The 15842-nt window shown below is 41.0% G+C and overlaps 1 long non-coding RNA gene across 1 annotated transcript in view; it reads right to left on the bottom strand.

Annotated features, from left to right (window-relative positions):
- Positions 1 to 5462: 5462 nt before the first annotated feature.
- Positions 5463 to 15842, bottom strand: part of LOC132395580 (uncharacterized) — a 93092-nt gene continuing 82712 nt past the window's right edge. The window contains exon 3 of the long non-coding RNA XR_009512676.1: positions 5463 to 5829. This is a non-coding gene — a long non-coding RNA (uncharacterized LOC132395580). The remainder of the gene's footprint in view (positions 5830 to 15842) is intronic.

The raw sequence follows: 15842 nt of genomic DNA on the forward strand, positions 1-15842 counted from the left end.
CCCACTGGGCAGGTGGAGGTGAAGTGGCCTGGTTGGCCACAGTACAGACAGGAACAGATGCTGATTCTCCCTTGTCTTTCAGTCAGCGTCAGGCGGGTACGGTCGACATGCAAAGCCTCAGGCTCTGGAACGGGAATTGTAGGTGGAGGCAAACGGCAGGGCGATGTAGACTGATGAGGAGCTTGGGACTCACCCAGTGCCCCCAGGGACTCTCTGAAAACCATCCCTCTGTGGCTCTGCTGAAGGTGAACATCAATACAGGTGGCCAAATCCAACAGGGCTTCAAAGGTCCTGGGTGACCAGCTCATCTTTAATGTCTTCATAGAGGCTGTTCAGGAAGGCGTTGTACTGTGCCTCTGAGTTCCAGCCGCTGGAGGTGGCCAGGGTCCAGAACTCTACAGTGTAATCTGTCACAGATCTGTGCCCCTGGTGTATGTGCAACATTTCACAGGCAGCCTCTCTCCCACATTTGGAGCGATGAAACACTTTTCTCGTCTCCTCATAAAATAACTGAAAACTGCTGCAGAAAGGGGATCTAGCCTCCCAGATGGCTGTTCCCTGTTCTCTCGCCTGACCAGACAGTTGGGTGATCAGTCGAGAAGGTTGTTGGTTGCAATTTAAAAATGAGAAAGAAAAGAGTGGCAGGCTTACCCAAGTACTTTCTGGAGGAGGCAGACGGGGCTCTTGGATGGGAGAGGAGCACGTGAGGACGTGGAGGGCGGGGAGGAAGATGCGGTCGCAGAATGTTGGTTGGCACTCTGGGACAGCTGGAGTGACTGAATCTGGGCCACAAGATCGGCTACTTTGGCAAAAAGCAACTCCGCTATCCTGAACACCGAGTCCAGCTGGTTCACCTGTCTCCCCAGCATCACTCCCTGTTGCTCCAGGGCAGCTCTCAGGCGGTCAGGGTCTACTGGATCCATTCCGGCCAGATTGCACTGTCAGGGTGCTGGAGCAGGGATCTAATCACAGACCCAGTACTGTACACACTGTGATATTAATTGAGTAACAAATCCTGAGGTGTGAACAAAGTCAGCGTCAAAGTTCAGGCAGAGATCAAAACATCCAGAGAAATCCAAAAACCAGAATCCGGCAGAGTTGATATTCAGACGGACAGAGTACAGATACGAATGCTGGAAAGGCTCAGGAAAATTCACTGGCAAAATCTGGCAACAAACAGGTGAAATCACAGGACTGAAATACACTGAGCAAAAAAAAACAGGCAGATGATGGGTGGAGCACAATGAGACACAGGGGGCAGCAATACAGGTAATAATGAGAAACAGGTGAGAGACAGTAATACAGGGGCCGGAGTAAAGCAGGAGTGGGGACAGAAGCACATGGCAATACAAAACCACTGACTGACAGCTAGGAGAAACACACAAAAAGACAGAGCTCAGCTGGAGGTTCTAACACAGGCACCTTGTGAACTATTCCCAGAAACTTCAGCCACTTCTGTTCTGGTGTCTTCCATGCCAGTATCCTCCTCCAATCCACATGGGCAAGCTCCTCTCTCAAGCCTCTGTATTCCATTGCAATGCTGATACATGCGAGTTATGCTTCTGCCTCTCAAATTGCAGTATGAATTCAATGCTATTATGATCACTGCCTCCTAAGGGTTCCTTTACATTAAGCTCCCTAATAAGATCTGGGTTATGACACAACACCCAGTCTAAGACAGCCTTTCCCCAAGTAGGCTTGAGCATAAGCTGCTCTAAAAAGCCATTTTGTAGGCATTCAACAAATTCCCTCTCTTGCAATCCAACACCAACCCAATTTTTCCAATCCCCTTGTATGTTGAATTTTTATGTTTCATTTTTATGTATATTATTGTATTATGCAGTCAGTAATATTGATGGATATCATTAACTAAAACGTGAGATTACTAATCCATAGGCAAAGGAAGATTGAAATACATGATCACTTGTTTTCAGAAGACCTGAGTGAGGTCATGCAATGCATTGAGAACAATGTGAACAGCCCTGTGAAAGAGAGGAACTTCCTCCAGCCTGGTGAGAGACATTTCTGGATGACCTGAGGGGCTAATGGCAACAAAGACAGTGACTGGAACTTGACTGAAGGAAAGGTCAAGAACCATGACTGGTATGGACTTATAATATGGACATTGATGCATTGTTGTCACGTGTTTATGGAAAAGTATAATGGTGACATATCTTTGAGGTTTGGGAGAACATCTGCAGCTGAAATTAAGGGAATGAATACTCTATAGAAAAATACAAACACACAGAAACCCCTGCATTGAACTCACTGACTTCTTTGAGCATCAGAGTGAAGAGAGTCTTTTCCGTAACTTATTGGAACAGATGGAGGAGAGATTGGCTGTTTCCAAGAGAAGCATTGGCGGGAGTCTTTACCTTTAAGAACTGTTTTGTCTTTAGGAAATGCTTTATGATTTGGAAATGGGTTGTAATTTGGAATTGTTTAAGGTAGAAATCCTCTGTGAGATTTAAATGTGTTTTAAGAGTGTTATGTGGATTTAACCCTGTGTCACTGAAAATCAATGAACTGTGTTTTAAATTACTTTGCTGGCTAGAAGTACCTTTTCCTTGGTAGGGAGAGGGGACCGACCGTTCAAATAATGGGTATTGGTAGATAAACTCACTTTGTAGCTGGAAGGGCTTAAAGTCTTTATTTGAGTTTAGAACTTCACAGTCATCAAACCCAATACCATCACACTTTCAAGCATTCTCTTCCTTCTTGCTACATATTCTGGTTTACAGATAAAGTGCTCATGCTCAAGGAGAATTCTAATGCATCCATGTCTGATGGCAACTGGATTGTAAAATTATCTTGAAGCCAGAAAAAGATCATTCTAACCCTTACGTAACTCTATAAGACTCCAAACATACACTGTAATGATAGCAAGACCTAACAGAAATCAATTAGCAGCTAAACTGAAAGAGTAAGTGGTGCAGATAGTGATTCCATCACATGTTGATGTGTGTATGAAAAAGCATTGGAATGCAAAATGGCAGTACTGGTATCATACACTGACTGGTCCCACAACCTGCTTACTTCCAGCTGCTCATATCTGGTACAACTCACATCATCCTGATAGAGTCTTTTCCCTTTGCCATGTCCAGTTAATGGTGACCACACATGCAATGATCATTTGATGTTCTCTGTATCAAAATGATTATTTTGAAGGTCCCACCTACCTTCTCAGTCTTGGCATTTCCTTTTAGTACCATTGTTTCCCATTGAGTTCTGCAGGTGCTGTGGTTTTATAGTTGTAATATACAATAATAATATAATTGGAGCACCCAGCCATAACCAGTTTTTATGATTTTACCAATGCTGCCCACTTCCCGAACAAATCTAAACAAAAGTCAAGATTCAATATGGGTAATTCTGGAATTATTTCTAATTTCACATTTAATTACAAAAATACAGAAAGAATGAATTGTAATCTTCTCCTGGAGTTTAATTAATCCCATTTTACAGCACTCTTACTTTAAGTATCCATTGACTAACATCTATTTACAACATCTCACATTGTCAGAATGACACCTTGTTGCATGTCTTTTGAGTTTATCAATATTAATAGTCCAAAATCATTTTCTGAATTTCAACCATGCAGTCTTTGTTCATTTGACAAGGGAACTAGGCACAGCAGCTAACTGTAAAAAGATATACAATGATGACAGCAGGATTTAAAGTTAAACCTATTTGGAAATAGCAAACAAGTGGAATTTCAGCAGAACTAAATAGGAGTTTTGAGCAGCTTTGGTAGCATAGAGAAATTTTGTTTTCAGTTTTACTGGAGACAAACTGTTTGAGATAATCACGAAATGAATCAACAAATTCAGAAGAGTGCTGATAATGATATTGTTAGGGAAGGCATGGAAACATTTAAGTGAAGGCTAGATATGCTTAAAGAGAAGGGGGAAATGCCATGCTAATACGATTAGTTGAGAAAAGGTAGGAAGAGGCTGAAATAGAAACAACATGGTTGTAGTAGGGAAACAGTTAAATTATATAACCAGTCCAGCAATTTCGAACATTAGCAATGCGAATTCAATGTGTACTATTTTAGGAAAGGCAATCAGTGATCAGTAGAACTGATGAAGGGTCTTGGTCCAAAACATTAACTGTTTATACCCCTCCACAGATGTTGCCTGGCTTGCTGAGTTCCTTCAGCATTTTGTATGTGTGGCTCAGTGTTCCTTATTTGCTCTAGGCTTAATCTGCCTTACAAATTTGCTTGATTCCTAGTTGACTAATGCTTAGCAAGTCATGCAGTTCAAGGGCAATTAAAATAGACATCAGATGCTTAACTTGTCAGCAGAACTCACATCCTGCAGAGGAGTAATAGAAAAATGTGAACATGGACACATTGAGCTGGTTGTGCACCTTCTGTGCTGGTTATTCAATCTCAGACTGTGCAATTCTTCTTTCTGGAAGAGTCCATATTCTAGGCAGGCGTTCTTGATAGGGTAAGAACTCCTGAATGCCTGACCACATCAAGACACTTTAATGGGTTCTCAGGCAAAAATAACAGCATCGGCTCACATTATGTCACAGGCATCAGTCTGGGTCTTCCAGCAACAATATTGCATTAAGTATGGTGATTGACAATCAACTTGTATTTATATAATGACTTTAATGTGGATAAATATCCAAACATATTTCACAGAGCTGAAATCAGAACACAATGAACACTGTGCCAAAGAGGGAGAAAGGATGGAGCTAGGTTTTAAGGATCTTTAAAAAGGGAAGAATGAAGGAAGAGTTTAGGAGGGAATTCAAGAGCTTAGGTTGAAGTTATTGGAGGCCAACGGCATGTGAAGAGCAAGAGCCTTATTCTCTCCTGTGTTTAGAAGTCCTAAGCAGACTGTAAGGCGGGAAGCTTACAGAAATGGGAAGGGACAAGAGTATAAAGAGATTTAAATACAAATCTGAACATTTTGAATATAGGCTCCAGATGCCAATGTAAGCAAGCATGAAGCGAATTAATGTGTGGATGAGAAGCAAGGTATGGAATGTTACAAGCTAGTTAATACAATGGCTCCAGAGACAAGAATTATAAATTTAGGATGACCAAGATAATTGCAATTTCCTCATTCTTTATTTTATGCTGCCATCCATTTTGTTTTATCCTTCATATTCAGTCTTTGAATGATTAGTTTCTTAAAAAAGCAGCTGCTGTGATGTAAAGCATCCTATTAAATCCATAACATGGATAAATAACAGGATTACTGTAAAAAAATTAACATTTCAAAGGTTAAATTACAGTTTCCACTTAAAGCATATTCATTAAATCAGCTATTTCATGACAAATTAAAACTTCATGTGTTCACTATCCTTTTAAAGATTTTGACCAAATCTAAACAAATCAATGAGTTCAAAATGGTTGTATACTTCATTCACATGGGATCACTTTGTGAGACTGTCATTTAAGATATGGCACAATCGAACTTTAACAAATGTCAATACTCCCATCTGACATTTATATAACATATTTATTGATTTGTTCAAAACAAGATTTAAAAACATTCTCATATGGAGAAAATATGATTCACTAAAGCTTGACATACTCTATTATAGTTTGACATACTCTATTAGAACTTTGACATACTCCATTATATCTTTGATTTACTCCATTTGAAGTTTGAGTTACTCCAATTAAATTACACAGAATTACCAGAAGTGTAGACACAAGCCTTTTCATTTCACCAAATTCATGCCCAATACAAACCTCCCCTTAGCTTGTTCATGTAACTGTGTCTGTGACGAAAGTCCTTGATAAGGATGCTTTGGGCCCAAGTGCTGGAGAATCCGAGGCTGGAATCAAATCATGATATAAAGCTGGAAAGAGAGTTGAGCAAAAACAAAATGATAGTCAATACCTCTAGTTAGGCTTACAATTGAACAGCAAAACTCAGTTCAGATGCTCTTTAAATACTCAGTTCTTGGTGCCCAAAACATAATTGCTCATGATCAGGATGGTTCTGAACCCTTAAAAGGGCTGCACTAGCTATCCATATTCCGGAGAGGTAGAGCATCTAAATGCCGGAACTTTGCACAGTTGGGTGTGTATCATAACTAAGTATCGCTTCCTACTCTTTACTGAAGTGTCTCTTTAATTATCCCCTAAAATAATCTTCACTCAATCAGCAGTAAAATGATGGAAGGTTTTGGCAATGGCACTTACTCAGTAATGTCTGTTTCACAGATCTCAGAGTGTGGATTTTGTCATGATTGATCTGTTCCTGACTTCATCACAGCCTTGATCAAAATCAAAAAGTCCCAAATTCTGCTGAGGTAAGGGATACATGACTGTCCTTGGCATCAAAGGGCATTTGAATGAAAGGCAAAAGGAACCTTGGTAAGACTAGTCAATGGGCGGCCCAGCAGATTGTCAGGATGGAGCTCCCAGGACTGGACACCATCAGACTCAGGAGAAAAGCAATCAGCATAACCAGAGACTCCACACACCCCGGCCACTCCCTGTTTGACCCGCTGCCATCCAGCAAAAGGTTCAGGGCACTAAAAGCCAGAACAAATAGACTGAAGGACAGCTTCTACCCCAGAGCTGTGGCCTCCATCACACCACTCGCACAGAACAATGACTGAAACTGTGAGCACACACAAGGACTCAAATACTTGCACTAATGGCACTTTGTGCATTACTGTGACATTCTGGTGCTGCTGCAATTTATTTTCTGCTACTTATCTATTTAATACTGTTTTTCTATTACTGTCTTGCTTTATTTAATTAGCTGAGAGGAAGACAAACAGATTTTCTTTGTATCTATGTATAATGACAATAAAGATCATTCATTCATTCATTTATTCATTAGGGGAAATCTCACCATTGTTTGAAGTCAGTGGCAAATGGTTGCAGTTGTTAGAAGCAGACATGGTGCAGGGGGAGGACATAAGATTTTTGGATCATTGGGCTCTCTTCCAGGGAAGTTGGGACCTGTACAGAAGGTTTGGCTTACACCTGAACTGGAGAGGGACTAATACCCTACGGGAAGGTATGTTAATGCTGCACAGTGGGTTTAAACTAGAATTGCAAGGGAAAGGGAAACAGAGTGCCAGAACAGTTATTGGAGAGGTTGTAGAAGCAGATGTTGGTAAGGCCGCAGACAAAGTTAGGAATCAAAAGGCTGAGCATGACGCAACTACTGTCCTGAGCTGCAGTATCCAAATAATGAACTGCTGGGATTTCTTAATCATTGAAGAATGGATTATGTAAGGTTATTGAGTGCCGGTGATCTGAATATCATGCATTTTTATATCAAACATTTCTGCTAGTAACAAACATGGATGTAGAGTATAATCTGAATCAGCTACAGAAGTAGGCCACTTGTTTCCTGAAGTGTAATCCACCATTTAGCAAAATTGTGTCTGATCTGATTGTAACTTTAACACTGCAATCCCATCTATAAATGTCCATGTAAAGTCATAAAGTAAACAGATTTATGGAATAGCATTACAAGCCAGGGAGATTCTGTTAAACGTATACTGTAGATCTGTGGGATATTTTGCATAGTCCTGGTAAAATATTATAAGGAGTTATAGGGCAAAGTATAATAAAGATTAAGCAGGATGATACTGCAATGGAGAGGTTTTGAGCTGAACTTGAGGCAGAACTTTAAAAAACTTATTTACATTTTGGAAAACAGGCATTACTGACCAGGGCAGTTAGACTGTATGTTGCCCATTTCTCATTGGTTTTGAGGAGGTGGCAGGGAGCCAGTTCCTGAACCATTACAGTCCATTTAGATATGTACTCCCAGTGCCATTGAGTAATTTAGACCTAGTGACAGTGAAATAATGATGACATATATCCAAGTCAGAATGGTCGCAGGAACTGGAGAGAAACTTGCAATTAGCGGTGTTTTCAAGTACATGAGGTCCTGCCCTTCCTGATGGTTGAGGTTACAGATCTGGGAGGCAATGACAGAGCAAGGTACAGTGAGCTAGTAGTGAAGCAAGTGAATGTTGGAAGTTGTGGGTAGGGTACCAGTCATGTGGTCTGCTTTGTCCTGGATAGTGCCAAGACTTATGAGAGTTTCGGAGCTGCACCAATCCAGGCAAGTTCATCATAACCTTGCAGATGGAGAAAAGGTCCTGTAGCACCATGAGGTGGGTCACACGGCAATATACTCTGGTGATATCACATGCAATGTTGTGTCAGTACATGTTTGGACAGAGCACTGAGCATGCGGAGGATTGCTAGAATGTTGCAGCACATAGCTGGGTTAAGACATGTTTGTTTATTACTGTAAATAAAAGTTCTCTAATTCTTCCAGAATAAGATTCTTCATTGTTAACCCTTGGTATGTTTAAACAGAAGTGGTGTCACTTCTGTTTAAAATGGTGTCAGAAGTGGTCCTGGAAGAATAATATGGGAGAATTGAGAATAGAGAATTGAAGATACTTGAAATAAAAAGTGAAGAAGAAAAAAGAAGAACTGTAATCAGTAAAGTGGAAGGTTTACAATCCCCACCAAAACTGCAGCTGAATGGCAATGTAGCTGAGAATTGGAGAATATTCAAGCAACTGTTTGAAATATCGGCGATCGGAACTGATAGAAAAGCAGACAAAACTAAAGCTGCAAACCTGCTCCATGTAATCGGGAATGATGCAGTAGAGGTATATAATAATTTTGTCTTTGAAGGTGGAGATAATTTCAATTTAAAGTCGATAATGGACAGATTTGAAGTTTTTTGTATACCTAGGCGTAATTTAACATACGAGCGATTTAAATTCTTCACATGTGCTCAGAGAGCTACTGAAACAATTGATCAGAATGTGACTGAGTTAAGAAACATAGTAGAGCGTGTGAGTTTGGACTGCTCACAGACTCTCTTATTAAGGATAGACTTGATTGTGGTATTCGAGATAATGCACTGAGAGAGAGGCTGTTGAGAGAGCAAGATTTAAATTTTGAAAAAGCTTTTGCGCTCTGCAAAGCTGAGACTGTAATATCGAAGGCTGAAGAGCTTTTTGTTGAAAACTCCAATGTAAACGCTGTAAAAAAGCACAAATATATCAAGAAATATAATAATGCATTGACAAAACTGACAGAGAGCAAGGCAACATTTGAAAGAAAAAAGTCATGTGATCACCGTGAGTGGGAACATCATCCAAATCAGTGTTTCGCATATGGCAAAATTAGCTACAGCTGCTGTAAGATTAATCATTTTTCGCGCTGTTGTAGAAGTAGAAAGAAGGAAAATGAAATGAAACAAGTAAATGCAGTGATTGAAGATAAACGTGAGGAATTTTATATAGATGCACTTTATGAAAATGCTGACATGGAGAATATAAAAGCAGTAGCTGTAGTTTCTGAGATGACCAAACAGGAGGCAATTGATGATGTGAAAAAGCAATGGCAGGAAGAGGTTGCTTCAATGCAAGCGATAATGAAAAAGACACTGAGAGAATTTGAGATTCAGTCTAATCACCGTCTAGAGCAAGAACGCTCACTGTGGGCAAATTATAAGCAAGAAGTGAAAGCACAGGTAACAGAATTGAGAAGTTTTATCGAAATGATGAAGTCTCAGCATAAAAAAGAGATTACACAGTTAATGAATGAATTAGATGAAGAAAAGAAGATTCACATTTCATTACAAATGGAAGTATAAGGAATTAGGAATGATACAGTCCAAACAGAAGCAGGGAAGCAGATTGCTGAGGAGGATAGTGGGAACTGCTTACTTGAAATTCCAGATTCTAACCATAGGCATGTGAGAGTATATCAAAAAGTTTAGTTGAGATACATAAAGAAAAGCATAAAGCAGAAAAGAAGAAGCACAAGAAGAGTCACGGCTCAGATAGCGAAGAGCCAACTTCAGAGTTTCCGTTAGTTGATTTGTTTATTAGTTAATGCTGTTAATTATCTTTTCTTTTTAAGGAAAGGAAGGTGTGATGATTTCATGTGCAATGATGTGTTAGTACATGACTAGACAGAGCACTAAGTGTGCGCAGGATTGCTAGAATGCTCCAGCACATGGCTGGGTTAAGATGTGTTTGTTTATTACTGTAAATAAAAGTCCTCTAATTCTTCCAGAATATGATTCTTTACTGTTAACCCATGGTACGTTTAAACAGATGTAACATAACACATACCTCTGACCTTCCTTTTGTTGCCTGGTTTAGTTGAGTTTCATGTCAACGGTAACCCATGGGATGTTGGCAGTGGTAATACCATTGATTGGCAAGGGCAGGTGGCTAGATTCTTGTTGAAGATGGTTATTGCCTGTCAATTTTGTGGCATGAATGTTGCCTGCCATTCATCAGCTCATGCTAGAGTGTTGTCTGGCCTTGCTGCTAGCTGGCATTAATTGTTTCGCTTTCTCCAGAGAAGCAAATGGATTTAAACACTGTGCAATCAATTGATGAACATCTCCAGCCCTGACCATAGGATAAATGGAGGCTCGTTAGTGATGCAACGGAAAATTCCCACAGCAGAAATATCTGAAAGTAGGTGTTGTGTAGAGTATGGCGTAAGAAGTTAAGGGGGCATCGGAGTAGGAAAGATTTTCAACTGAACATGCTTGGAATTTTAGATATGCTACCTGAGTGATGTTGGAAACAGGTATTTATGAAGTATCCAGACAAGTACTTTAATAACTAAGGCATTGAAAGCCACAAGCCAAGTACCGGAAAAGATGGGTAACTGATGGTCAGCACGAGCTAGGCATGCTGAAAGGCCTGTTTCTATGTGGGGGGACAATATAGCTGGGTCTAGGATGATTTACTTAGACTATAAGACCATAAGATATAGGAGCAGAATTAAGCTATTTGGCCCATCGAGTCTACTCCACCATTTAATCATGGCTGATCCAAATTTCCTCTCAGCCTCAATATCCTGCCTTCTCCCCGTATCCCTTCATGCCTTGACCAATCTTTAATCCATTAACCTCTGCCTTAAATATACATAAAGACTTGGCTTCCACAGCTGCCCGTGATAAAGAATTCCACAGATTCACCACTCTCTGGCTAAAGAAATTCCTCCTCATCTCCATTCTAAAAGGACCCCTCTATATGGAGGCTGTGTCTTCTGGTCTTATACTCTCCCACCATAGGAAACATCCTCTCCACATTCACTCGATTAAGGCCTTTCAACATTCAACAGGTTTCAGTCATTATAATCCTAATTCTTCTGAATTCTTGTGAATCCAGGCCCAGAGCCATTAAACTCTATTCATATGACAAGCCATTTAATCCTGGAATCATTTTTGTGAACATCCTTCAAACTCTCTTCAGTTTCAACACATCATTTCTAAGATAAGGTCCCCAAAGCTGCTCACAACACTCCAAGTGAGGCCTCACCAGTGCTTTATAAAGTCTCAACATTACATCCTTGCTTTTATATTCTAGTCCTCTTGAAATGAATACTAACATTGCATTTACTATCCTCACCACAGACTCAACCTGCAAATTAACCTTTAGGAAATTCTGCACAAGGACTCCCAAGTCTCTTTCGACCTTAGTTTTCCCTTTTAGAAAATAGTCAACCCTTTCTTTTCTACCAAAGTACCCATTCTCTTAATCTAAGTCCTCTGTAGCCTCTCTACTTCCTCAAAACTACCCACCCTTCTACCTATCTTCATATTGCCTGCAAACTTTGCAACATCGCCATCAATTTCTTCATCCAAATCATTGACATACAACATAAAAAGAATTGGTCCGAACACAGACTCCTGTGGAACATTCTAGCCATGCTAGGATCTTTCCTGTAATACCATGGGTTTGTAGCTTGTTAAACAGCCTCATATGGCATCTTATCAAAGGCCTTCTGAAAATCCATGTACACGTTAACCAATTCTCCTTTCTCTATCCTGCTTGTTATTTCTTCAATGAATTCCAACAAATTTGTCAGGCAAGATTTTCCCTTGAGCAAACAATGGTGACAATGGCCTATTTTATCATGTGCCTCCAAGTACCCTGAGACATCATTCTTAATAATTGACTCCAACATCTTCCCAGCCACTGAGGTCAGACTAAATGGCCTATAGTTTCCTTTCTTCTGCCTCTCTCCCTTCTTGAAGGGCAGAGTGACATTTGCAATTTACCAGTCTTCCAGATCCATTCCAGATTCTAGTGATTCTTGAAAGATCTTTTCGAATGCCTCCACATCTCTTCAGCCACCTCTTTCAGAACCCTGGAGTGTGCACCATCTGCTCCGCATGACTTATCTAACTTCAGACCTTACAGTTTCCCAAGAATGTTCTCTCTAGTTATGGTAACTTCACACACTTCATGACAACTCACACCTGGAACTTTCACCATACTACAGGGCAGACTGATGGAAGATAGCTATTCAGTTTATCCACCATTTCCTTCTCTCCCATTACTACTTCTCCAGCATCGTTTTATACCATTCCGATATCCATTCCTACCTCTCTTTAACACTTTATGTGTCTGAAGAAACTTTTTGTGACCTATTTAATATTATTGGCTAGCTTACTTTCATATTTCATCTTTATCTTCTGAATCACTTTTTAGTTGCCTTCTGTTGGTTTTTGTAAAATTTCCAATCCTCTAACTTTCTACTAATTTTTGCTCGATTATAGGCCCTCTCTTTGGATTTTCTGTCCGCTTTGACTTCCCTTGTTAATCATGGTTGTGTCATCTTTCCTTTAGAATATTTCTTCCTCTTTGGAATGTATATACCCTGTGCCTTCTGAATAGCTTCCAGAAATCCCAGCCATTGCTGCTCCACTGTCATCTCTGCCAGTGTTCTTTTCCAATCAATTCTGGCCAACACCTCTCTCATAGCTCTGTAATTCCCTTCACTCCACTGTAATACTGATACATTTGACTTAGACTTCTCCTTCTCAAATTCCAGGGTGAATTCAATCATATTGTGATCACCTTCCGCTAAGGGCACTTTTACCTTAGTCTCTCTAATTAGTTCCGGTTCATTACACAACACCCAATCCAGAATAGTCAATCCACTAGTGGACCCAACCACAAGCTGCTCTAAACAGCCACCTCATAGGCACTCTAAAAACTCCCCCTCCTGTAATCCAGCACCAACCTGATTTTCTCAATCTATCTGCATATTGAAGTCCCCCATGAGCATTGTAATATTGCTCTTTTGGTACACAGTTTCTGTTTTGCTTTGTAATTTATAGGGCACATCCTTACTACTGTGTACAACTCCATCAGGATCTGCATACAGGGGGTCAGTGTACAACTCCATAAGGATCTGCATACGGGGGACTGTGTACAACTCCAGCAGGGACTGCATACAGGGGGACTGTGTACAACTCCATCAGGATCTGCATACAGGAGGCCAGTGTACAACTCCATCAGGATCTGCATACAGGGTTACTGTGTACAACTCCAGCAGGGACTGCATACAGGGAGTCTGAGTACAACTCCATCAGGATCTGCATTCATGGAGTCTGTGTACAACTCCAGCAGGGACTGCATACAGGGGGGCAGTGTACAACTCCATCAGAATCTGCATACAGGGGTCAGTGTACAACTCCATCAGAATCTGCATACAGGGGGTCTGTGTACAACTCCATCAGAATCTGCATACAAGGGTCAGTGTACAACTCCACTAGAATGTGCATACAGGGGTCAGTGTACAACTCCATCAGGATCTGCATACAAGGGTCAGTGTACAACTCCATCAGGATCTGCATACAAGGGTCAGTGTACAACTTCATCAGGATCTGCATACAAGGGTCAATGTACAACTTCATCAGGATCTGCATACAGGGGTCAGTGTACAACTTCATCAGGATCTGCATACAAGGGTCAGTGTACAACTCCACTAGAATGTGCATACAGGGGGTCTGTGTACAACTCCAGCAGGGACTGCATACAGGGGGACTGTGTCCAACTCCATTAGAATCTGCATACAGGGGGTCAGTGTACAACTCCATCAGAATCTGCATACAGGGGGTCTGTGTACAACTCCATTAGAATCTGCATTCAGGGGGTCAGTGTACAACTCCACTAGAATGTGCATACAGGGGGTCTGTGTACAACTCCAGCAGGGACTGCATTCAGGGGCTCTGTGTACAACTCCACTAGAATCTGCATACAGGGGGTCTGTGTACAACTCCATTAGAACGTTTTTTCTCTTGCAGTTCCTTACCTCCATCCACAATGATTAAACACCTTCCAAGCTTGTGTCTGCTATTTCTAATGATTTGACTTTATTTTTTACCAACAGAGCAGCAGTGCCCCCTCTGCCTTCTTGCCCATCTTTTCAATATAATGTCTATCATTAGATATTAGGCTCCCAACTATAATCTTCTTTCAGCCATGATTCAGTGATGCCCGCAACATCATACCTGCCAATCTGTATCTACCTTATTGTGTATATTGCACACATTCAAATACTACACCTTCAGTCCTGTATTCACCTTTTTCAATTTTGTCCTCGTTTCACATTGTAACTCATTCTGTTGTCTGCAATTTTGCTCTATTAACAGCTTCTCCTCACTACACATTGCCTCTCTTTGTAAACCATCATCTTCAGCACAATTATCCACCTTTCCTATAATCATTGGGACTCTGGTTCCTGTACTCCTTTCCAACTCACCAGGCCCCCAGTTCCTGCTGTTATTCCCACCCAATGGGGCCCCAGTTCCTGCTGTCATTCCCACTCTATGGGGCCCTGGTTCTTGCTCTCCATCTCACTCAATGGGGCCCTGGTTCCTGTTCTCCACCCCACTCAATGGGGTCCTGGTTCCTGCTCTCCATCCCACTCAATGGGGCCCTGGTTCCTGCTCTCCATCCCATTCCATGGGGCCCTCATTCCTGCTGTCATTCCCACTCTATGGGGCCCTGATTCCTGCTCTCCATCCCACTCAATGGGGCCCTGGTTCCTGCTCTCCATCCCATTCCATGGGGCCCTCATTCCTGCTGTCATTCCCACTCTATGGGGCCCTGGTTCTTGCTCTCCATCTCACTCAATGGGGCCCTGGTTCCTGTTCTCCATTCCACTCAATGGGGTCCTGGTTCCTGTTCTCCATTCCACTCCATCCCTAGTTTCCATGCTCTGGTTCCACTCACCAGGGCACCAGTTTTTGTGTTCCCTTTAAATTCTGAGCCTTCACTGAAACATTATTATAAAACTCTGTTAGATCAAAAGTAAAAGTGAATTAGAAGTATGTTGGGTTATAGTCCCAAGACTTATAGATCACTTCTTTTTGAATTATGTTCAAAATTAACTATAATGCCTTTACCAACCATGTCCTGCATCACATGTAAGTTCATGCAAGTTGCAACTTTATCCACTGTTTCTAGCACTGAAGTGGATGAATGTAGTAATCCATGCTGTGGTACGTATTTGAATTCAAAGCCTCTTGACAAGGTTCCACTTAAACACAACTTTGGTTAATCAGACAGCAATTTCTAAATTTTTGCATAATAGACTTCCGCATTTCAAAATGCAGCCTGATTGACACCACAATAAAAGTTAGAATGATAGCTTCACTGATATTATTATCACAAATCAAGGCCACCTCCACTTTATTGCAGTCTTGTTCGACATTAACAGTATTGCAAATGTAATGGCATCTGCTGAATTTGAAGTTCTCCCCAGATTCTGGTATCCAGATCTTTGATTGGGTTAATCTTTAAATGGTTGACATTAGCGGTACCAAAACCATTACTCTCAGTTTTTCCCAGTCTGAGTAATCCCTTCAACCAGACTCTGAACTCTGTGTCAGCCCCTGCCTCCATTGACCCTGAACTTATTAAACACCTTCTGAAAATCAATGTACCTTATAGAGTCTGTACTGCATTAACCTTTTAATCTTCCTGCTACTCTTCACAGCATCCAATAATGTTGTTTAAATACAGAAACCTAGAAAATAGGACCATGAGTAAAC

The sequence above is a fragment of the Hypanus sabinus genome, chromosome 6, assembly GCF_030144855.1.
Source record: "Hypanus sabinus isolate sHypSab1 chromosome 6, sHypSab1.hap1, whole genome shotgun sequence".
Classification (NCBI taxonomy): Eukaryota; Metazoa; Chordata; class Chondrichthyes; order Myliobatiformes; family Dasyatidae; genus Hypanus; species Hypanus sabinus.